The sequence below is a fragment of the Lagopus leucura genome, unplaced genomic scaffold (assembly GCF_019238085.1).
Source record: "Lagopus leucura isolate 7727_CA_CO unplaced genomic scaffold, USGS_WTPT01 Super-Scaffold_100004, whole genome shotgun sequence".
Lineage (NCBI taxonomy): Eukaryota > Metazoa > Chordata > Aves > Galliformes > Phasianidae > Lagopus > Lagopus leucura.
This window is the reverse complement of record NW_024962264.1, coordinates 32793410-32819412: the sequence shown is the minus strand read 5'-3', so window position 1 is coordinate 32819412 and position 26003 is coordinate 32793410. Positions and strand designations below refer to the sequence as shown.

Genomic DNA, 26003 nt, shown 5'->3' with positions numbered 1-26003 from the left:
TAATTTTCTGTTTATTGACATTCAGATTTTCAAAACACCAAACCAGTTGGTGTGGAAATTTCTTTCTCTTTCAATGTGTGTCCTAAACAAAACAAGCATACAAACAAACAAACAAAAAGATGCATTACTTCCATGATTTTTCCTTATTTTGATTTGCATTACATGGATTTTTATATAGTTTTGTTTTTTTTTTTTTTAATGCAACAAGAATAAACATTAACTGCATGCACTTAAGAGCCAAAAAATGTAAGTAAAGGAAAAAGCTGCACCTGACTATAGACATTGTTCAATAATTGCATGTTGGCACCACTAGCTTAGTGTTTATAATTTATTCTCTTTATAAAGAGAATCTTTATGATTTATTCTCTACAGGGCAATAGAGATAGAGCAGAATGAATAAGGATGTTTTCTTGTGATGGTCATCAGAAAGACTGGAGGGGTCAATCAGGAAGAAAGATATCTCCTTCTTGTGAGGGCATGGAAGCATGTGAGGATGTGAGGATGACAAGGAGGTCAGGTGAGCCAGGTGGTGAATTCAAAATTAACTTCCAATTAATAAAAATATTTCAAAGTGCTTTTTTTCCTTTGGAGTAGAGCAAGATGCTTTGTCTTGCCCTTGTGTGTTCAAAAGAACTGTTCTAAAAATATAAGTGTTACTCATTTCTCTGAAGTTCCATCAATTGTTTATTGGTAAGCATTGTCTGGAAAGGAAGGAAGCGTAAGGAGATAGCAGGAGTACTTTATTGCAGTGAAATGCTTGTGTTATTTCAGCTAGCCAATTTTACTTATAACCTCCTCAACTGCAGTGCTATCCACTGCAGTTGCTCTAGAGCGAAAGGCTACATCATCTCTGCTGCTAGTTTCTTGTGATGGAGTAAGAAAAAAACAGGTAGATATTTACTTTTATTCTCTGACTGAATATTTTGAAAATGAGAAGCTGGGCCCCCTTCCCCAAAGCAGTAGGCAAGGCATGCTAACTTTCTGCTCTGTTTCCTTTTGCAGAAATAATGCCTGCCTCAGACATAATATCTTAAGAGTTCTAAGGACAGGTAGCTTTAGACCTTGCAAATTTTATGGGTTTTCTGATCTAAGCTGCTGAGGAGACTTTTGAAAGTGGACCTTCAAATGTTTCACACACAGTAAATCTCTTCAGAATCTTTCCAGTGTTTTTAAAACAGCATAAAAGGAGTACAGGGAAAAGTGGTGGATGTTGGTGAATGGGGCTAATTCCTCTGCAAATATCTCATGTCCCTTGCAAAAGTCCATGGGCAGCATTAGTATTAGCAGATGCTGAGCATGTTCCCATTGCTGCTAGCAACAATGCACATTTGTCAGCCTTGAGAAATCTCTTTAGATATAGATGTCGACAATCATAGTTATTAGAAATACCAAAGTGCTGAAGTACCAAAAGAGTACTAAAGCAAGTACCTTAATATTTAGATGGTGTTTGAGGGGAAAAAAAAAAGAAAGATATTTCCCCAAATGACCATGATTCTTTTGCCATCAGCCAATAAAATTTTTACTGTTGACTCCTACAGAAGCATTTTAAGCTACTATTAACTGCTTCTGAAATCCCACCCTTAATCCTGGCCTTCTTAAATGCCAGATAGATAAACAATGATCTCTGAATCTCACTTAGCCTGCCTGCTTTTCCAAATGGTAGGAAAAAAATGGAAATTTCTGCCACTCAGCCCTGAAATCAAACTGAAATCAAAAAGAGAAGTCCATATTTGTTTTTTGTAGCCTATCTAGAAAACGGGACTGAAAAGTAGATGAATATAAAGTGATTTCTGAGACATTTGGCAAGTAGCAATTTAACTTCTTACTCAGGACCTTAAGTGACTGCCCCAAACTTTTATGACATGCATAGGAAGAGGGCAGGAATAAATAGAACATAAAATAGTCAATAACCTATCCTAAATACTAGACCAGACATTGTATTTCTTGTTTATTCTTGTTTATCATTTAGGGAAAATGCTGGGATCTATATGGCCTGAATTCCTATCAGTTTTATTGTTTTGTTTTCTTTTTAAACAGAAACCTGTAATCCGAGAAAACAGTTTTTATGTGCCCAAAATGTCTTGAACTGGGTTGTTGCTGAGGAACTAGGAAAAACTGCAGGTCTTGACACTTTGCTTTATATCATCAGTGTTTCAAAGATTGAGTAATTACTCATTATTTGGTTCCATTCACAAGTAATTTTTAGGTAATACCATACACAGTCATATAGGATTTGTCCAGAAGTCGATGAGTTCTTTCTTTGCCAAAAACTTTGGTCAGCATGAAGTGGAATTAAGTCAAGTACAGGAAGGAAATTGTTATTGATACCAAAAGAATTTGTGGCCTTAGCTATTATCAGGCACAACAAAAAGTTTTTTCCTTTCTATTGGAAGGCATGTGATTATAGATATGCCAAAAAAATGCTACTAAATATTTCAAGAAGATGTTAGGTTTTTCAAAACTAATTCTGCCATCAGGACCCTTGCCAGACATTAGCAGATCATCAAATTGTTTTTTTCTTGGATGAAAAGAAGTCATAAATGTAAAAAGGGTAAAATTTATATTTTGATCTGCTGATGTCTGTTTCATTACTAAATGTCTTTATATCCTCAAGACACTTTTGTGAAAGAAACATAAGCTCCAAAGAATGTTGGTAAGCTCTTCTTTTTTATTTAAGTATGTGCTAAGATTTTTGCAGGGTACTCCTGATTACGTTGTCAGAATCTAGGAATTTGAAGATAAACTCAGGTTCCAGAAAAATATCAAGCTATCCCTCAAATTATTTTTTAAATTTCATAGACAAACAGATCTACACACGTAATACATATGCAATGGCTTTTTCAACTTAGTGGTAGAAATTTCAGTGTGGCAATAATTGCATGGGCTTAGCCCTCTCAATAGTAGTCTTGCTTTCAGCTGGAAATGATGAGATCATGTTTAAAACATTTGCTTATCTAAAACATATTCATAAACTAGATTTCACTGAAGTCATTTTTACAATTTTATTGTCATGCTTTTTCTAAGTTAAAATGATTTATTATTACAAGATTCTCAAAATAACAGCAGAATTCTTTTGCTAGTGTAACTGAACAAACTTTTGTATAAGTCAAAGCGCAGAACAAAAGAAAAAGCGTTGTGCATTGATAATAGCTATTTAGGAAATGATAGCATAGGGGGAAATTGATAGATGTTAAGTATCTTGGCTGTTCTCAACTGTTATGTCAGTGGTAGTGAACGTGTTTTTGTTTTTTTTTTCTTCTCAGTACAGCTCACTGTTATTGGTATCTTAAACTAATTTGAAGAATGCTAAGTAAGTGAAAGCTAATACTAATTATCTGCCTAATAATTCAATATTTGAAAGGAACAGCTTTACATGCAAGAAATTTAGAGCTAAATCTGCAAAAAATACAGTGCTTCACCTAACTTGAAGGCATCTTGCCAGCTAGTAAGAAGTTTTGCTCTAAGATTACGCACTTCTGTTGCTTAATGAATGCAGAGGAAGAGCTGAGCCAGCTCAGAGTAATGCAATTTAAGTAAATTAGTGCAATCAGCATTCAAACACAGGGTAATGTACATATGGAGACAGAATATTAACCCAGAGACCAGTCAAAAATCATCTCTCTTCACACATACCACAAAGAGTACTGTCTCAGTATATAGGACAAATGATAGTATTTCTGTCTTCACTGAACTTTTCTGCTAAGTTCAGAAAAAAACATGGAAGATACCACTGTCTGATGAGAAAAACATTAGGAAGATAATAAAATGAAAAAGAACAACAGCAAAATCCTTTACTTTGTATGCTTTCTTAGGGGAGCACAGATGTGCAAACTGGCAGAGAGATCTGATTGTTTTGACTATTTCTGCAGTGAATTGAGCTGTAATGGCTTGGCGGAGTGAGGACTCACTGCTAAAGCAGACACATATCACATGGAGAGGTACCATTCTCCTGCTATTTCATAGAGCAAATAGTTGAATGTTTGTGTGAACGTGGGGCTGGAGAGGCTCCCTGTTTACGACCAGCTACGGATGTCTGTGGAACGTTGCTCTGGAGGAATTCACAGTGAGATTTCCAGCAGGAAACACAAATGCTAAGCAGATGTATTTTCTTCCAGACTAAACCTTTAGACTCAGATTGGCAGAAAATCTTCGCTTTATCCACTTTAAGATCTTTAAGACAAAAACACAAAACAGTGACTTTTCAGCCCTTTTAACAAAGACTGGAAGCCACTGATTAGTTATGTGGGTCTACGTTTCCCCGAGAGCACACAGACGACTCATTGAATCTGCTTAATCATCTCATTCTGCATTTAACTTAAAAAATGCAAAACAAGGCAAAGAAACCCAGCCCCCAAAAGCAAGTAGTACTCCTGATCAGATGATGTTCAAGGGAGTTATTCCAACTTGATCTTTCTCTCGCATATCCTTCATGGGAGGAAATACTTATGGAGGAAGCAAACTGGAAAAGATCACAAAGATCCTGACACATAGATTTCCTGGTGTTATTCTCTAGAGGAAGAGGCAAAAGTTCTTTCCTTAAATTCCTTTCCCCATGTAAACAGCAGGAAGAACATTATCTTTTGTTAACTTTTTATTTTGCTTATTTGCTGTAATCTGCAAAACATGCTATATAAAAATGCCATTTATTAATCATGACTCTGTTGTGTTCTAAAATAAAAATGATCCCTTGGGATCATATTTGTTATACATGCTGAAATGTATTGTTAGCTAAGTGGCCTTATCTATAGTTGAGAAAATACTGTGCTTTGGAAGACTGGTAAACAGTGCAAGGAAGTCATTTAGTTATCTGGATGCATTAAAGATGAAATCAATGTAAGATGAATTAATAGTTCTAGAATAGTGATATGAAAAAAACAGCCTAAGCTCTTGGCTTTGGAAGAAGTAATTAGCCAGTACTGCAAGAGCCTTGGTGAGTACACATTCGGATGTTCTTTAATGGATCTAGAGGAGGAATTTAAAAAACTATTGTCTGCAACTATAAATTCCTACTTTCTAGCTGGTGGCTACAGCTGAGATGTGGTATGTACTTTAGCAAGTACTTTGGCCCATGTCAGTGACAAAATAGCCAGATCAGTTTAAATTACTGTCTTGGATTATTTGGGAGAAGAGAACAAATCACATTAAAATGGTGTGAGACTTCAAGTCAGTTTTTGATTCCCTGTCTCCTTCTTGTTGCTACGTGGACATGAGAATATTTTGAAGAAGATACTGCAAACCATCTGAAAATTAAGCTCCAAATGAGATTGAATTCCATTCCAGAAAGTTCAGTTCATAACATGAATTTAGTGTATTGAGAATACACCATGAAGTCATAGTTAAATGAAGATGCATTTTTTTTTCCCACAGCATTTATTTCAAGTAATTTGTAATACAGTGATAAATCTGTGTGATTTTATTTCTAGCTCCACAGGACATTGGACATTGTTAATCTGTTTAATGTATGTAACTTAGTATTCTATGATGAAAGCAATCTATTAGTGAGCTGAGTGATAAACAAGCACATCTAGAAAAAACCTTAAGGAGAGTCCAAGATCGTTTGCATTTATTTTAATGATATCCAAATGGTGTACTAACTAAAGATGTTAATAATTATGATGAGCAATAAAGCTCTAGAAGGAGTTAAACTGACTGGCATGCTTTATTCTGCTGGTGTTCTGTTTGACATAATTCCATAACCTCTTCCCTTCAATAAATGTCAACTACTTTGTTTTATTTTTTTTAATTTCTTGAATGTCCTAGCTGTGAAGAGAGACAGAGCATGAAAATTGTCAAGGATATATCACGTTTTGCATTCACATGTTCATGGTTTTTGTTAGAGTGACTGAAAGGCCAGAAAAGATGTGTGGGAAGACTTCCGAGCAACAATAAATACTGAAGTTCTTTCCAATTCAATGTTTTGAAATGTCTAAGAAGTTTTAACCAAAAGGCCTTGCTGTGATCAACTCTGGTAGGGAAATGAGAGTAATATTTCACAAGAAATATTTTATTTTTGATGGTACTTTTTCTGAAAAACCACCAATGGAGAAGTGGTGGGATTTGATGACAACATAGAGTTTAACAATGTAATAAACTTATCTAATGGAAAAGGAGATGACAGTTTTCAAAGATATGTCCACCAACAAGAACTGCTGCAGCCAGGTGAGAAATTTCAGTGCTTTTACTTTGAAACTTGATTAGCTTGTGAAGGGATTTTGTGATATAGTAGTCTCTGACACAAGGCACCAAGCCTTTTATGTGCTTTCCACTCAAATGTCTCTTCAAAGGTAGAATAACATGCTCAAGTAAGATTTTAATAAAGTGTTTCATTTATATCAGCTGCAGCAACTCCTCTACCCATGCTCATGACTTCTGGTGTTCCTCTGGTACTGGTGATATTCTTGTGTTTATGTGGAACACTTCTGTAAGCCACACAATTTATAAATGTTATTAAAAAATTGAATCATAATGGCCTATCAGTTACCAAGAAAGAGGAAAGACTCCTAAATCTTTCCTGCAGCTGAAACTGAATGAGTTTGTGAAAAAGTCACAGAAACACCAGGCATGCTCTGCATTCATACCCTGATTCACAGTGTCTGATAGAGGACAAGCAGAAAAAATAACTAAGATGTTTAATTTCTGTACCTGTTTACACTGTTGTTGATGCAGAACCTCTAGAGGGAAATTTGGCCTTGGAAAAATCTTTATTTCAGAGTATAAACTCAGAAGGATGAGCTATGCCCTAAATACTTAATCTACACATTTTGAAAGAAACTTAAAAATAATATGCCATTTTGCACAAGCATGAAAGGAGATCTGTACAGATAGAAAAGGAATAGCAAATGAGGCTCATTGTGATGGGTGAAATAAGATGCAAGGCAAAATTGTTCTTGAGTGTCTTTCTCTAATGATGAAGACTGACAGAAATAAGAGAAGCTAATAAACTTAAATTTTGACTCAGCTTAAATAGTATTTCCAAAGTCTGTTTCAGAAAATATAAACACTCTAAAAAGTAGCCAGAAACCTCATCTGCTCAGCCATCACAGATTTCTTAGCTGTGTTGAAGGCATAGCAACAGAAATTACCCTTCAAATTACTATTTTGTACATTTGCCTGAGTAATATTTTTATGTTTTTAGGAGAGTTCTACTAGTAGTACAAGAACTTTTTCCAGACAAGGACTTAGCTTGGGTTTATGTTAGCATATAATTTGTAAAAGTTTGTAATAAACATGCCTCAGTGAGATTGGAAGGAAAACATCACTACTAACTTCAGGCTACTTGCTTCAATTTAAACCTCAGGTTTGCTATGTGAGCTTCAAAACTGCAGAGAATTGGTGAATCATTATGTAATTAAGACCAGAATTTCCAAAGTAGTCTAATCTTTTTCAGAAATTCTGCTTTGATTGTGGATTTTTACTTTCACTATTATTGACCATAGCCTTATGCCTAGGTTGGGAAGTATACTAGTAGTTTTTCATTCAGATTGAAAGAAATATGCAAGGGATATTTCAATATCTTATGCTTGAGCTGACATCCTTCTACACACCTACTGAAGTAAAAAAGTTTAAGGTGCCAACTGAAGTAAGTTTTACAAATGAGCACTTAGAGAATGCTTGTATAAACAGGGTAAACAGAAGAGAAAAATATCGGTATGAATGCCAGTGGTCAGTCTTAAATTACTACTCTTCTCAGGCCAGTTTTTATACTGGGATATAGGGCAATCATTATTTTTCCAATGCTTTTCAATTTGTGGTAAGAGATAATTTCCTCCCTGCAGTAACTAAAGCAACAATCTGTTTAGCTGTACTTGGAAACTAATCTTGTTAGTAAATGATGAAGCGAAACAAGGGCAAGGACCTATTTACCAAGTTTTTCTGTGGAAGAATTAAGTTTTTCCAAGGTCCCTCTTTTGTCCACACTAAGCAGCTTCTCTGCTCTGGATGAAGCTTGCATACCCTTGGTACAACTTAAGAGCTTGAAAATTAAAGCATGCATCAATGTCTTTGAAAATAGACTTTAGTGACTACTATAATAATGCTTTTTTGTGTGTGTGTGGGTGTGTGTGTGTTCTATTATTTAAAACATGTAGATGTTTTGGTCAGAATTGAGCACAACATTGAGATACTGAGCAAACTCAAAACAGAAAGTTGATCACTTTGAAGATCCGACACTTGAAATTACTTAAAGGCATGATTCTTATTCTCCCAAAATGAAGCTTAGTCTGTGCTTTAACCATCTCGGAAGCTACTGTTCCAAGGTGATGGTGATGAATAATCTTGAACTGAAAAAAAGCTGTTGATATATATCAAATTTAATTGCAACAAATGGTGGCATATTGATAACTAATTGGAATTTTTGTCTTCACTGATTTTCATAAAATAGCGTGCAAGTAAAATAAAGCATTGAAAAAAAAAACAAAAAAATCCAGTTTTAGAGGTGTAAGAGATGAAGAGATTCATTGCCAAATGAGAATAAATGCTTACTAAAAATGCTTCCTAATGCAACTGAGTTGAATGAACTAAATGTGAAAATTTATAAACATTTGGTTAAGCTGCACTCTATTCTTGTTGACACTGAAGAAATAACTGTTTCCCTATTATCTGGAAAACCATTGGAAAACCATTTATTAATGCCAAAGTCAACAGCATCTCAACCAGTCAAAAAACTGTAACATCATGTGAATGATCAATACACGTAAGAAGGTGACTATGGAAGCAAACAGAACAAAATTTCTTCCAACTTGCTGAAAAATTTATTAGAAGTACTTCCTTTTTAGTAAGTGTATCATAAGAATGATGAAACCAGTGGCACAGAAGAACAGCTAAAGGTGTGTGGAAAGAAGAGTGAATAACTGAACTTTTCATAATCACAGCTTACCAAAGCTGGAAATAATAGCTCCTCCTCCAAGACATAGTCTCAGAAGGCTCTATTCTTTCTTTAAAGCAACAAATTCATTGAAAAATGTGTTTAAGAACAGCATCGTCAATTTGTCCAGTAATACTGTTTGTGAATAACTGCAACAGTACAAACTAAAAGTCTACTGAATGTAAAGAGGCTATCAGACTATTTTCTAGGCTATTACTTTGAAGAAAAATATTACACACATTGGTTCATTTAAGAAATGACTTCTGGGACCAATGGCCTTGATCCAGGATTGCAAATATGATGACCTTATTGCATGGCATTTAAGCAAGAGAGAACTTCTTCACTGTCCTCAAAAGGGTGCTGGTTTCCCAAAGGCAAGTCAACTCATTGTACAAATATGATGAGAGTTCTGAATGTGGAAAATGCTTATAGTCCAAATTAAATGTGGGTAGTGCATAGAGTTGAAATCAAAGGTGTAAATTATTATTGTCATAAGAAATTTTAAATGAATGAGCTTACATTCCTCATTACTGTGTCAATCTCAGCACTGCACTGAAATCTTCTGAACAAAAATCATAAATGATAATCTCAGCCATATTTGAAGATTACTGAGACAAGACCTTTACCTTACTGGCTGCCTGTATTTGCTGTTGTTTAGCTCTGCAGAGCCTGAGTTTCATTTGGAAAAGCTAAGTACTATCTCAGTACCAACAATAATAGAGGCTTACAGGGAAAATGCTGTTCTTTACAGAATGTGTGACACAAGCAGTGGTGTCTAAAGCTCGTGAAGATGAAAGGAGTGGAATGTGGGATGCTGGAAAGGGCTGAGAGGGGAACTGAAAACCTAGAGATATATGTGTTTGTTTGTGCATGTGTATGTGTCTGCATACGCCAGCTAAACTGCTGTTTGTTTGGAAGTTTCAGCATTCTTCATGCTAGGTACAGTCCTCTACTCCTGGGTCTTTTCATTCAAATAGAGACATTTGTTTATTATTTAAGGGCACTACATGTTCTCCATTAAATGGAGGCCACACCACAAGCAAAGCTAGCCAGCTTCTGCCTAAAATGTGCAGGTCACAGTTTTTATTGGCAGTTGCTCTCTGATTTGGTTTCCATAGCTTACTAGCTAGAAAAATTGCCTTGGCTATAATTATTTTCCACCTAAGAACAAAAACAGATAAACCCAGGCAAAATGAAGCTACTAACAATCATCTGTAATGTTTTCTTCAGTGCTAACTGTAAGTTAGGCTTTCCATTTTCCCAGAGATACTATACATATCTGTTGAACCTGTGCATATCTTCTCCTTCATGCCACTCCAGATGCCACTGGAGATAAAGCAGCCACTTTCCTGGGTTTATTGATTCCTGAGATCATTCTGTTTCCTTTTCTGTAGTGGCTCTTTCGTTTGGTATGTGTTCCAGTGTGAATGGGGCAGCTTTCATATGGTTTTGGAAGTATGTGACCAGCCATGAAGTCTCAGTGGAACAGCCAGTTTTCTTTTTTTGGTTTGTATTTCTGTAGATATTTACTGGCCTAAATATCTTCCTCTTTACAGCATTCTTCTAAAAATGAAACAAGGCAACTTTCATATTCTCCAGTCATCCTACAAAGTCCTACATGAAATAGACTACTGCAACCTACGAGTATCATAGAAATATTTCTGCCAAGACCACAAGTTCCACTCTTGCCCCTATGCTTCTTATGCTAATGTGCAATGATCTCTTTGAGGAACAACAGCAAGGAGACGGGATAGTTTGAGGTGTAATTGATGGGATGCTGAAGGTCTGGCTGCCGTTTTGGTGGTTATTTTTATAGATTACAAAGGAATTGACCACGCAGCATCATTCTTCTGCTACCTCAACTCGTGGCTGAATCTAACAGCTTAACCTTAATGGTCTCAGCCCTCCATTTAGCCCATTTGGTCAAATAAGGCTAGCGGTAACTGAAAGCTGTTACCAGGTGATGGCTATGTTGAATAATAACTTGTGGAAATCCCCTTAGTGGACTCAGACCAAATTTTATTGACAAAATCTCACTATCTCCAAGTGAATTCCTCCAAAATAAATGCTAACTCAAGGCTCAGGGACAACCACAGGTTTAAAGACGAGGAGGGTGAACTTGTCTCTTCCCTAGAAGTATTGTCTGTATGCCAGCAATGAAGCGAAAAGAGGCGCATTTGTGTCAGCACCACCCAGGCTGTCAATAAAGAACTCCTGCCCTCAGAACTATCAATCACATTCATATGAATTTCCCACTCTTCCAAAATCACTTTCCCACAGGGAAGAGGGATCACAAAATTAAACAGCATTCCTTCTTCTTACATCTTTGTAATCTGTAAGCACTGTGCCTGTCATAGTGCTCCCAGGAGGTTTCCTTAACCATAATGCCTCATCTCTGCAAACAGCTGCTTCCCTTTTGCACAAGATTTTTGGAGACATGCTTCACTTATCAGAACTAAGCCACTGAAAAGCTGGTAAATAACCAAGTTCTGTTGGAAAGATGAAATTGCACTGCAGATAGATGGATTTGCTTAACCTATAAAATAATTCTGGAATAGCTATTGTTTTGGCAAAATTCTAAAATGTAAAAAAGTTTGACTGCTCTTGGCTTCTCCTATTTTTTTGCTTACTTTTGGTAATAACTGACCTCCAATATTCATGTTAGTCTCGTTACTGTTAAGTTAAATATATACACACGTATCTAAGACAGGTTTGACCATTTACTGTCAGTGCTCCAAGGTTAGCTGAAATCTGGACCTTTTACTTTCTCTGTGCTCCACTAATTGAGACTAAAGCTTATGCAAGACTTCCTTGGGGAACACAGGGTCTGAGGTTTTTATAGTCCACAAGGCTAAAATTCAAATATGAACCACAGCTGTTTGGATGGAAGTCCTGGACCTCTTCCTTTTGAACTGTAGTGACCTGCTCAGCCTTACCATCATGTGAAATTCTGAAATCCCTGCACAGATGATGACTGGGATGTGAAAATTGCCTGCCAAGCAGACCTGGGTAAAGTGATCGGTTTACAGTGCTCTAGGATTTGCAGGTGGAAGGACTGCTCTTTCATGCTCCTCTGCTACCCTCTTCCCCTCCATCTCTGTACATATCATTCTTTTATTTATACATATATATATATATATACGTGCAGATTTGATTCCACATTCAGCACCCAACTAACTGAATTGATGTTCTTACTGAAGATGGTGAAGTTCCTCCCTTCTGCCAAGTACAGTTATTTTGTGAGTCCCCAATAAAAGGTAAAATAAGAGAAACAGGATGTGGGGTAAACTAGTCAATCAATTTAAATGGGGATGGACCTCAAGAGCCCTAACACTTAAACACTTTGTCTTCACTTGGCTGTGCTCTATCTTAATTGGGGAGTACAACAAGGACAAACAAGTGCGGCCTCTTCCTACTGTGGATTGTAGCATGAAAATATTTGTGAAGAGGTGGAGTAAGCATTTTTGGGAATCACACTGCAAGAGGAGACATGGGAACTCACTGTGATGCAAAAGGAAATCAAGTGTTGCTCCACAGATGATGTGATTGGCATTGCGAGCTCAGGTGCACACAGACAATCAAGGCACAAAATCAGGACTGAAGCATAATGAACTGCTCCTTTCTTCAGAAAGTTAGTGGGAGTCATAAATACTTCTGTGCCAGCTAGGAAAGCTACAAAAATGAACTAAATCATGACTCTATTTCCATACTGATCCATGCACTTTGGAGTAATAAGTATAAAAGTGCCTTCTTTTTGGTATTTCTGCAATTACATAAATATTTACACTGATAAGTAATTTTGCAGAAGTGAAAAATGATAGGCTGCATGATAGCTATTTAAGGGGACAGGCAGCCCACCTTTCAGTTGCCACGGTGACTTGCATCAAGTTGTAATTGCAGAAGGTGCTTCTGGAAATTAATGGTAAATCTTATATTCCCTTGCATTTAGAATCCAAATCCATTATTTCGTTAATACTGTTAATAATATAACAATTAATCATATAATAATTATAAAAATAATTATATAATAACTATATCTGAATGAATAATAAGTCTTTGTGTGTCCAAGTTAATAGGAATCCTGCATTCGTGCTTACTATAAAATGCAGCAAGCAAAAGCGAGATAAATTCTGTTTAATATGGAAATAATTTTGGCTGCATCTTTGACTTTGTATGACATGGAAACTGGTGATTGTTTATGCTTTGCTACTTTTTTTGGTCTGCATTAAAATCCCACATGAGAAACAAATTTTTTCTAGGAACAAAATGTTACTTTTTTGGGACTGAGTTCTAGTAAGTTGGGTAGTACGTCTGCTTTTTTTCAGCTGGGAAATTGCAATGCATATAAAATCCAGATGGATAGCACATGAGGCTGGAAGCAGCCTTGGCCAATCAGCCATGTCACTTGATTAAAAGAAACCTAATAATTTAAGTAAAAATAGAATCCCAACAAAGTAGTAAGAGCAACAAACTGGCTGCAGCACGGGATTTCATCACAATTCCAATATTGCTTTACTTTTGCTGGTTGGCCCTCTCATAGCTTATCATAAATTAACCTATTTGCATTAAGCATGCGTGGAACTTGTGGTTCATGCCCCAAAATATCAGTGATGGAGAATACATGATAAGCAGGATGAGGAGGGAAATTTGGCATCAGACTTCAGAGGGCCACAAGGACCTATTTCTCTTAGGGCAATGGTGCACTTGAAGAACTCAGCTGAGAGTGTAGCCATAAGAAATCACCCACCCTGGCACGAGCCACACTAGCGCAGACCAGTACTTTTTGTATGGATTTTGCCTGTGTCTATCAGAAGGCAAGTAAATAAACACATATCAGTGCAATGACAAGGTCACTCTGTGGAAAAATCTCCCATGAGATTCAGTAGATTTTTTGGGTGAGATTGTCTAAGGCAGCCTGTGAAGAAGTCCCAAACAGGACTTGCAGAGGGATGGAGCCACATCTGGAATCCCTATGGGCAATTGGAGGAATGTTTATTATTCTTTGTTTATTATTTTGAGTGTGTACTCTCCCTCTTCCTTTCTTTGTTTCTCTTTGTTATTTGTGTAATAAAATTCCTCTAGGCGTACAAAGTAAGTAAGTCATCTGGAATTGTGCAGTTCCCTCTGCCAGGAAGCTGGAAAAGCCTCTCTCTCGTGCAGAGACAAAAATATGGGCTCGTCTCAAACACAGAAATTACAGAAATATTCACCATTTGCCTTTGAGTTATATTTACATAGGAAAGAACTGCAGCAAATACGTGTGCTTCTTGCTGTTAAAAAATTGGCTTTTATCCTGCCCAAGGTGTTGTGTTTATTTAAAAGTTGTTGAGAAATAATTTGTACATTCTAAAATAAAGCATGCAAAATATATTAAAAGGGCCCAATGACAAAGTTGTTTTTTTTTCTGCCAGTGGGTACGGAGAAGGAAAAGGAAATGAGTAAGTAGAGAGGAGCGTCTTTATGGCCACATGGCTAGTGAAAATTTCTATTTATTCTTTGGGGAAAAAGCAAAGTAGCTGCATAGTTGCTGGTTGGATAGGTGCCGGGACTATTTTTATTGGCAGGCAGCTCTGAGTGGCTGAAAGGTGGTCATTAACACCCTGACACAAAGTGCTGACAGGGCGATTATAAGATTAACACCCTATGCTATATTAACAGTGTCAAAACCTCCCCATACCTGTCAGTGAGAAATAATGGCATGAAGGAAAGCATTATAGACATGCTGAGACTTTAACATTGAAATACCATGCAGCTATTCACTTTTTGAAATTGATCTCAATATCTAGATGACCTGACTGAAGGCTCATAAAATAAAGGAATGTGATTTAAATGGTAGCTTCACCAAATCAAAAAATGAATGCAAATGTTAAGCCACCCAGCTTATTTACTCTCTTGTTGACACTTATAGCCCTGATCTCTCTCAATAGAGTTATGGTTTGAGATCTCATAAATTTAGGATTTGACCTTAGGACTTGAGAAAAACAGAGCTATCTGGAGAATATTATTACTGATGTACAAGGCAAAATTCAACCTCAGTCTTCCTCCAGGATCACTAGTCATCACAAACTATTTTTATCAGTGAGAGCCTTAGGACCATAAGGACCAATCTGTATTTAAAATGTCTCTGCTCCATGTTCACTGCAACTGGAACAGCAAACCCTCTAGCACAGTTGTCCTGGAGAATCTCCAAAGAAGGGCAACAAAGCCTGTGAAGTTTATGGAGCACAGGTCTTATGGAGAGTGGTTGAGGGAAATGGGATTGTTCATTCTGGAGAAGGGGAGGCTCAGGGAAGACCTTATTGCTCTCTACAGCTACTTGAAAGTAGGCTGTGGTGAGATGAGGGTCAGCCTCTTCTCCCAGGTATCAGTGATAGGATGAGAGATGACAGCCTTAAATTGCACCAGGGGATGTTCAAGTTGGATATTAGGGAAAATTTCTTCTCAGAAAGAGTAGTGATGCATTGGCACAGGCTGCCCAGGGAGGTGGTAGAGTCACTGTCACTGGAGGTGTTCAAGAAAAGGGTGGACGTGACACAGAGTGACATAATCTAGAGCAGTTGTGGCAATGACTTGATGGTTGGACTAGATGATCATAGTGGTCTTTCCAACCTTGATGATTCTACAATAGCTTCAGCTATACTGCTTTATACTGCCATAAATTCTGCAAGTTTTGATTAAGAGGATAAGCTAGGAGAAGAAAAGTTCTTCCTGTAAGACTAAATCTATACCTTCACTAAAAAGTAAAAAATATTGCCCAAGGTTGCCAGACAAAGCATTCTTTCCGTCTTTTTGTTGTTATATTTTATGTTGTATATGATGATAACACAGCCTATATGTCTCTGAGACTGATAAATAAAATACAAATTAAATATTTTTACAATACTTTGGTTTCTAAAACAAGATAAAGACATGGTCAAATCACCCCACGTTCCAGGAAATACTTCTGAGTTGCATAAAAAAGGTTTGATAGTTTTAAGTGGGATTTGAGGGGGTTTACAGAATGTCGCAATGCCATCCTACCTTATTGAAACCCCTTACTAGAAAAGTATATGTAATTAACTTAGCATGTGTTACGAATGACTTAAGCTGCATCTGAAAAGTTCAAGTGTCTTGGAAATAGATCTTACACAAACGTTTAATAACTAAACAAGGATAAAGGATGGATTAATGGCTGTAGTTTAGTTTGGAGGCTTCTGGAAGATAATGCCAAAAATTCACTAGTACTTTCAGAGCTTCTATGAAATGAATACCATGCCTGCAGAAAATTGAGCATTTATTATAGCAACTGTTCAGAATTGCCAAAGGTAGGGAGTTTCCAATAAATAGGATTCTAGTTCTAGGATACTGGAACTACCCGTTAAAGTATTTGTATGTGTAATTTTATTACAGCATCTGCTTTGGCTGAAATGAAGGTCTCCAGGGCAATTCTGAACTTTCAAGTTGTCTGCAGAATGGAGTGTTTTCATCTAAGTATCTTTTCTACTTCAAAAAAATGAAAACTCTGACTTAATTTAGAGAAAATGATGTTTAATCATGTTTTACTAATGATATGCGTGCAGTTTTCTGTGATGATGAGAGCCTCAAAATACTTTCTGAAATGCTAGAAACACCTTTAGAGATTTTTGGTGTTTCACATATTTGAGTGATTTTTTCAAAGCAAGGCAAAGTCAGTGCTATCAAGATAGTTGAGCATTCTGTGCTCTTAGTTATAGTCATACCATGTGGTCATCGAAGACACTCGATTGGTGAGAATTCACGTATGCTGCAGTCTTCTGGGGCTTCAAGTAATATATAAAGGCTTTGTTTACTAAAAGAATATTGCTGTAGACTTCAACTGCAAACTGTGTAAGAACAATTTTAGCCATTCAGTGAATGTATACTTCACTCTGCTTTATTTTACCTTTCTTAGTAGCCCTGAGTGACTCTGTGGGAAATCCTGTGCCCTGTTTAATGTATCTCTGGAAGTATGCAAAACTCAGAGATGCTGGCTCTTATACTATTTCACAGAAAAGGGAAGACTGTGCAGCAGTCCTGTTTGCCAGGTGAGTCAGAAACAGTCTCCTCAAGTTCTGCTTGTCCTGGAAAGAATTAAGAGGGGACTATGGGTTTGGTAGAGCTAAACCCAGCAATCAGTGTGTTCTACAGCCTCACTGGCTCTGCATGCTGAATGGGAGCAGAACAACAAGCTCTATGTGCTAATCCTTATCCCTTTCTTTCTGGACATCTTCTCTGTGACAAGAGAGCATGGGTCGCGTTCTGCCCTCATCCTTTCTGTCACAGTTGCAGATCAAGACACACTTCATCAAAGCCTGCTTGGCACTCAACTAAAAAAAGCCATAGCACAATGAAAGCACAATGAAAATGAAAGCCACTAAATAGTTAATAAGCTATGAAATCGTGTGTAGACATGAAAGGGGAGGAGAGCCACCCACGACTGTGTTCACAAAGGAGTGGAGATGTAAGAGATGACCTTCCATGACCACTAAATAGATAACTTCATCAGGATGTTCTTGTTCCAGAACATTAGCAGATTCTTGCATGTCTATCATGCTGAAGGGACAGAAACTTTACTGTAGTTATTTGGAAGGGTTTTTGAATGAGTGAGGAATATATACATATACATACATACATACATACATTTATATATATATAAAACAAATGTATTATATATACAGTGTTTATATGGACTGTGGTGCTTATCTCTAGTAGGGAGTTTATGAACACTACCTGAGTACTACAGTCCTTAAACTCAGGTTGCCTGGCTTGGCTCTGCTGTCTCATACCAGGAAGAAAAAAATGTGTGCTTAGCAGCTAAGATCCATGCTCTTGCAATCCTTTGCAGTCCAGGCCCCACCAAAAAGCCATTTAAAAATGGCAGGTGTAACTCTGCATTGTTTTAGCATTATGTGACAAGCAGTACATCATTTCAGTCTCTTTAAGAAAATAGCCATATATTGGATCTTTGCCTCTGACATACTGGTGAGTGATGTAAAACCCATCTACACTAGAAATAAAATCTCCTGTTTCTCTAGAATAAGTAAATTTCCATTGCTCGGTGTACACAAATTATGTCACCTGCCACCCTGATATTATTCTTGAGGGACAGCATACTTTACCAGCTAGTTACACTTTGCCCAGTAGAAGTACTGAGTTCATTCTGATTTATTTGATTTTATGAAGTTAGTAAGACTGAGAAACTTTGTCCTAGAAATGCTGTTCTGTGTTGCACAAGGTCACCCCTTGCACTAAGCAAGCAGAGAGAGAAAGTGGACTGGAGCCTGCACTATAACACTGAAAACCACGCCTTTGTGCCCTCTCATCCACAGTGCTTTGCCTTTCTTAAAATATGCTAAGATAGATTTTAATGCAATTCCAGAGCAATATTCATTTTTAAAAAACATGCTATGGACTAATAATTCAGGAACGTTTCTTTATAATTGTGCTAGGTGGATCAATTTTATTTTTTCCCTCTTTACTTTCCAGGCAATTTTAAGAACATAAGCAGAATGCTCCATTTGTCCTTTTTATACAGAAAAACCCTCACATTTATGAGTGACATCATGATGAATCACAATAGCAACCAGAAATAGAAGAATTCCTGCTTGTACTACCGCAGCTTTGGGATGAGTTAAAAACGGACAAACTACTGAACAGTGACTACTGTCAACAGCTGGCTTTTGCCAAAACCTTCACAGATTCAGAATGGGAAGTTTACATCATTTAAAAAATCCACAAGTAGCGACAGATGAAATTCAACCCCATCCGCAGCACTGCTTGTCAGCACAGCAGTATTGGAGACACATCACATCAACACAAAACAATGACATGCATATGTGCCCGTAGACCTCACCACCCCATCACCATCCCCCATGCTGAAGTCTCAGTTGTACAGACAGCAAAATACAGCCATACCTGGAGGCAGGAACAAGGTGAAGAGCCCGTGGTAGCTGTGTTGGCTTCACTGCCATTGTTACCATTTGTTGATCATTATTTGTCAAGATTTATGTCTGTTTAGAACAAAACAAGCATTGAAAGTTTTGAAGGGTTGCTTAATGGAGAGAACAAGTTTCAACTTTATTCCCTGCTTTCATGCAATCAGAGGTTATGTTTATTTAGAAAGCTAACATTTATACAGATTATGCACTTTCAGTGCTTCCATGCCAAAAAATACATGACTAAAATGGGTCTTTCCATCACTCTTTCAGTTTTTGACCTATGATTGTTTTTACAGGAACTGGATCTTTTAAGCAATAGCCTCTGGTAGAGTAAGAGGAAAGCACAGCACCTTGTGCAATAATTTGCAAAAAGTGGCTTAGGCTAAAGGTTTTAAGCAAAATGCATTTGAATCACTCAGCTTTCCAGACTACCCCAAACACTGTTTGATTAGGATAATTGCCAGGGCGAGTAGGAAGGGTCACCAAGCAAAGCTAGGTGGTAGTGGAGGTCATCAGTTAAGGAAGTATAACTTTGAAGCAGTGTGAAACTTTTTATTTATTAATCCTCCCAATAAACTTTTCAAAGTCTTAAAAACAGTGAAGTGAGAATTATTACAGATTGAGAATTGAGCTCCCAAATCAGTGAATAATTATTCAAGCTGTAAATATGCTTTGTTGCATGTGCTGTTGATTATTCTGCTCTTGACAACATTTAAAATGTTGCTGTTTTGTAAGTAAGAAAGAAATGTTTGTGTCATGTTTGTATGGAAGTGCTTATTTAAAACTCATTTTAAAAATCCACTCACAGCAAAAAAAAAAATCCAGGAAAATTACTATGGTCAACAAGATCTATCTTGCCACTGTCCTTTATTTTTTAGTGACTTGTCCTTAGGTGTCAATTTCCAGCCTCATAAATGCTTTGTTTTTGTATCATTGTGTAGAAGTGGTACTGAGCCATGTGAACAAGCGCTAGAAATCTCCGATTGTGTGCAGTTGAGGCTCTTGCCTAGGAGATAAGAGTTTTCCTATGGAACCATTCAACAAAGCAAGAACATATGAAAAAGAAATGTCTTTCTGCTTTCCAATATTTTTTCAGCTGAAAAACAGTGACAAAGCTTAAGGATGTGATTTTTTTTTTTTCCCCTCCACGTTCTCACACTTTCTAAATGCTTTCCAACTGGCAAAACAGTCAATGTTACTTTGTGTTCTCTCCTGCCTTTAGAAATAAAGACAGTCTGAAATGCAGGAAAGCTCTATTTGAAAACAGTCCTAGTATTCCTTTATTTTGAACTATTCTTGAAGGAAGGAGTAGGATTTGTTTGTTTTTCTTTTCACAATAAAAAATGAAAATATTCAGAAACATTCTTCTCTGAAACACCACTCTGAGTTTATCAGAAGTTAATCTTTAAGTTGCGGTTATTTCAAACTCCCCTTTATAGGGCAGTCTTTATTTCAGCCAGTCTATCATACAGAGTCACAGCCTCTCCACAAATTTTTCAGTTTTTTGCTTTAAATAGAGATTGGGAAGTTGATTTGCATCAGCAAAGTGTTCATTAAAAAGGATTAAACATGGGTAAGTGCCGCAGCCCCATGAAAGAAAACAAGGCTAAACATCATGCATCTCATTTTCATTGGTCTTGGCCCAGAAACACCACCAACCAGCAAGACTGAGATGTCCAACTCCCTTTTTCTTACCCCTCTATAAAAGGAATTTTATTTTGTTGCCTCACAGCTTCCCTTGGTGACTGTGAGCACTCAGCTCCCACATGTGGGGTTCAGGAGCATGGATGTAGGTAGCACTGCCTCTCCATGGCTTCCAAGGTGGGGAAGCTCCCCCAGACATCAGTGTAGATAGATCATGACCTCGAGATTTCATGAGAGGATTTCATTTCTCTCATCTCTCTTGCTTGCATTGCCACTTGTACCTAGATTCTCCCCATTCCACAGCCAGAGGTAAGTGATGCTCAACACGAGCCCAGTAAACCTTTACTGAATCATAGAATGGCTTGTTGGAAGAGACCTTAAAGATCACCCAGTTTCAACTTCCTGCCATGGGCACGGTTACCAATCACCAGATGAGGCTGCCCAGGACCCCATCCAACCTGGCTCTGAATGCCTCCAGGGATGGGATCTTCACCAAAAGTCCACAATAGCCTCTAAGTGAGGAAAATAATCCAATTTATGTGTAACAGCTGAGCTGCCACATTTCTTTGTATGGGGCTACCCTTCTCTGTTCCTTCATGTAGGTGTTACAATTAACAGGCGTGCTGCAGTTAATGAAGATCTCTGTTCCTGCAAAGGCGAGGAGAGTTCTCACTTTCAATATATTTCTGATCACTTACAATCCTACAAAGCTTAATGAAGCGATTGTAGGGTTTAGCAGCCTTTCATCCTATAATTACATGTTTTGTTTCAAGAATTATATTAAAGCTGGGGATGGAATATTTTCAGAAGACTTGGTAAATAACTGAGATGCACAAGACTATTTATTAAGAAAATCTGCCTGGAATTAAGTTCTCCTACAACATTTTCTATACTTCCTACTTGAAGACTGGCTGGAAATCTGAGAAGAGCTGTTCTGTTCCAGCTGAAGTGAGTAGGTGCCAAGGTTTTAGAAGGCTGAGAGAGGCAAGGGGAGGAAAAGAGAGTTACACTTTTTTTCTTTAGAAATTCAGGTTCATCTTGAGCTTTGGGAAGCGGTTACAATTCACTTTTGTTTTGTCTAAACAAATTTCTTCACTTTTATTTTGTCTGAATCATCTGGCTGAAGTAAAGCTTGGGCTTTTCTTCCTCGAGGATTTACACTGAATAAATAGGTTTGGTCACAAGGCATAAGCTGAAGCCTGTTTGTAAGAGCTCATCTATTCCATGAGGGCACACAGGAACCTCTTTGGCAATGCACAAAAGACCAGGTCAGCCCAAATTATTTAAGATGTACTTGCACCGGGTTTGGCCCAACTCCAAATCTGAACTATGCTGCCTGGGATGATCGCTGGCACAAGAACATATATTGAATATCAGTCAGTATGAAATTATTCTGATGTGAACTGATACATTATCTGAAAGAACAGGCTCCATTTCTCCCTGTTTGTGTTAAAATAACTGCAGTTCCATCTTTAAAGGATTGAGGTAGCTTTCACGACTGATATCAACATAAAACCTTTGAAATTATTGTCTGAAATGAAATAGAATGGAACATCATCTGAAAATCCCTGGCAGAAATGCTGGCGTAAAAGACTTAGTAAATACTTTACTATATTTTCACCTTTGAAGAGGAATTTATTGCTGTATAGAAAGGTGTGCCCTGTGTTTTTGTGTACATGTGATACAGACTTCACCAGAGGAATAGATGAACATCTACATGTACAATTTGAGTAACCAAATGAAAAGATACATATAAATCACTCTGAAAGTAATGCCTCCTATATTTTTTCCATGGAAACTGCAACAGATGCAAACAGCACAATAACATGACTTGATAAAGCAAATTTTCAGCTGCAAAACACTGTTTTTCAACATAAGCACCACCACTAGCTGTGCATTTTCAGCAATGAACAAAAGCATGCATGCTACACTCGCACAAATCTGTACAAGCAGGGATGACCCACTGCTGCTGCCAACACTGCTGAAATGCACCATTCACTGCCTCACTGTGCTCACATCCACTATTTGTATTCCACAAATGTTCAGCAAGTGTCAGTGAATGTCAGTGGGTGCCTCTGTTTCCACATGGAGGAATTCAGTGACACACCTTTGCTTCACACACTCTTCCATGTCAGATGCCATTGTGAAAGACTGCCCCTCTGCTGCCATCTGTCACAAGGCAGCAATATGTAACAGACTGTGGGTGAGAGGTTCAGCCACTACTGCCATACCACCAATGTAGACCTCTGGTATTGTGGGCCAATAAATAGGAAGCATTACTTTCAGTACAACCCTCCTACAGGTGCTTACCACAGAACAATCACAATGACATTGAGTCAAGGATAATGGCCAAAGTTATTTCAAGTGCAAAATTGAAGAAGCTAAGAAAGAAGACAGGAGAGAAATTGCAGCCAATTCATACATCCACCGTTTTTCCAACCAAGCATTGTGGTAGACTTTTTATTAGCAGAAAATGTAGTTTAAGGATATGAAATGTGGGCGAACTCAGAACAGTAACATTTTTATCTATAGAGAGGGGTGCCAAGATCACAAAGGGTAAGTATGAACACTCAGAGTTTCTCCCACAAGCTCTAACTCATATCAGTTTTAGATTTTGAGAGCAGAAAACAGAGAGAACATCCTCACTCAAAGCTATAGAATGATTCAAATGCCATCTCTACAAATGAAATATCCCCACTCCAAAATAAGAAAAAAAAATAAGAAAAACACGGCGTCAGTAAGATAGTAACAAACACAAAATATTTAAGAAGGATGGCACATGCTGTGCAATGGTAGTTTAGCTCCAGTGTGTTATAATCAACATGAAAAATGATTTCTTCTAGCTATTTCTTGTCACTCTCCTCCAAAACAGTGACTGCGTTTTTTCTGGTGCACATATTGAAATACTGCACTTTGGGGTTTTGATCCTCTGAATGGTTATTCTTTCAAAAGAGTCCCTGCTAAGATGTCTGAGTCTGATGGCCACGGGTCTTTCAGCAGAGCAGCTCTGTCTTATACCGTGCTACCACAAATAAACACTGTATTGAGCAGAAGTGCCAAAAGAGAGAAAAAAAAAATCTCTTTCTTTCCTTGCAAGGCCAAACATGCTGTCTTTGGACAGATTTCAGTCTTGCTTTAATTCATTAAAATAAGTGAAACAAAATCACCATTTACATCCTTGACAGCTGACAGGTTTTATGTGTTCTTACTGCTCCTGCCAAGTCAAGGAAGGAAAAAAAAAAAAGGAGTTTTCATTCAGCTCTGTCATGGATCTTCGGAGTGCTGGAAGTGTGAGAGATGTCAAAATGTATTCATAACAATGACATACAGTACCTGAAGGCAGGAACGTATTATGCTAGTGTACTGGTGTAAAGGAAGTTACAATTCTCCTTTTTACCCACAAGCCCACAAGAACATCAGAAAACATACCAGTCCTGCAAGAGGGAGTGATTTGCTTTCTACAGAGTCACCTGTTCCAAGTGCTTTCTGATCATCAGATTGCTTTCCAAGATATACTAGATAAATTCAGTTCAGCTGCCGAGCTGCCATAGGCAGATCCTGCCATGACCATATCCCCAATCAGTGACATGAGAAAAATGAGAAAAGTGCTCTTCTGCACTGCACATCAATTGTTTGGGTAGGAAGAGTTTGCCATTCTGTCTGCTTGTACTTGTACACAGCAACATAAAAGGAAACATTATAGTGAAAAGCAATGTCTAGCATATTGTGCTAGATAACCTTAGAGGTCTTTTCCAGCCTTAACGATTCTCTGATTCTATAATTCTATATACTTCAGCAGAAACTAGGAACAGAAACGACCACCAGCTTTTATGTTTTGCAGCCATTCCCTGGCCCAGCTAAGACAGAAAACCAGAAAGACAACCACTTAAAAAGCTCTTAAGAGGTAAAAGGTCTGAGGCATGATGCAAACCCCCAACGTTTCATGTCGTGATGCACATAGACCACAGCCTATATCACATTGCTCAAGAATGCACACCTTGAGTGAATACTGTCCAATCATATACATCTGAGCTGTATACAGTGTATTTCTTTGCCAGAAAGGAGATGTACAGTAAAGCCAGGCAGTTGTTTGAACTCTGTGGCACTGTGAAAAGTTATCTAGATCACAGTTCAACAAAACCTTAATTGCCCCTCTAATTATGACGGTGACAAAGATAAATTAGAAATTGGACCTGCTGCTATTGCATTTCTTAGTCTCACTACCCATCCCCCCAAATATGCAAGTTAAACCTGCCTCAGCACATACGAGATGAAACTTCCTATTTTAGCCCAGCACAGCTGTTTACACTTGAGAGAAATACTACTGAAGAAAAAAAAGAGTCCTGTGATATAATTACAATCCATTAGCGTACCATCATTGTCATTTTCAGAGGCATTTAGGAGGGAGTTGTTGCAGATTTCGGAACTGAAGCCTCACTCGGGAAGCACAGATGCCAGATCATTATTCCTGGCTTTAACAAAAAAAAAAAGAATTGCATATGGTCAGAGGTGATATTTACTCCCTGCAGTACATTTCACATAGCAGCTATCTCGTCAGTCTTTGTAATACTCTTTGTATTACTTGACTGGGTCATTTTAATTTTGCTGTGGATATTTACTTTAAAATCAGCGTTATTCTTTGATCAGCAACCCCATATCTGTGATGGTGAGAATAGCTTGGGGTTGCAACTTAAAGACCACAAATATGACTAGTCTTGGCTCTGAAACTTTGAGACCCGTAGGCACAGTCTTTTTTTTACAAAATGCAATAATTATAGCATGCATATAGCCCTAAGCAATTTCACTTATTAAGCCAACAATTGCTTAAAATGGCAAGCTGCTCTTGGAAAAATCGACTTGCTGCTTTATGCCTGTACAAGGTACCTTTTGCCTTACATAAAGTTTCAGAAAACTTAAACCTGTGACAATTGTCTGCCTCTGAGATGCAGTTACAATGGGATAATAAGTAGACTTAGTTAAATTGCTGTACTCAGCTTTACCCACGGTACATTGATGGAACTAGCAAAATGATTTGTTCTCCACAGTACTAACTGAAACAAAACAAAAAAACGCAAGTGAAAATGTGCTTTGTGTGAGGGTGAACAATAAAAATACTGCACTGAAGGAGCAGGAAGAGAAATAGAGCAGTGTCTTTCACCATATCTGGTTATAGGATTTGTGTCTAAGAGACTCATCTAACCTCATCACCTTTTGGACTTTCTGCTGGAGAAATGAATCTGATGCGCCAACTCTCAGTTTATAGCAAGACTGTAAAATCCTCACACAAGTGCCCGTGATTGTGCTATGAAACTGGAAGGATGAAAAGAATCAGCAAGCAGAACAAGCAAAGCTGAAGAAGCAGAGAAATGCTGAAATTCATTTCTTATTTCATTGCATTTGTGAAAGTTTTACATAGCAATAGGAGATTATCTTGGCTATGAACATGAAACTTCTCACTGAAAGGCAACCAGAAGCATCATTGTTGATCACTAACAGTTCTTGGTAAAATTATATGCCAAGCCAAAGCTCACCAAAGTGTGATGAGTACACCACTGTGACTT

General features: G+C 37.6%; 1 long non-coding RNA gene across 1 annotated transcript; it reads left to right on the top strand.

Annotated features, from left to right (window-relative positions):
• The first annotated feature begins 815 nt into the window (after positions 1-815).
• Positions 816-19566, top strand: LOC122179917. Its single transcript, XR_006178862.1, has 3 exons — positions 816-889; positions 16773-16905; positions 18347-19566. It is a non-coding gene; the product is annotated as an uncharacterized LOC122179917 (long non-coding RNA).
• Positions 19567-26003: the final 6437 nt, after the last annotated feature.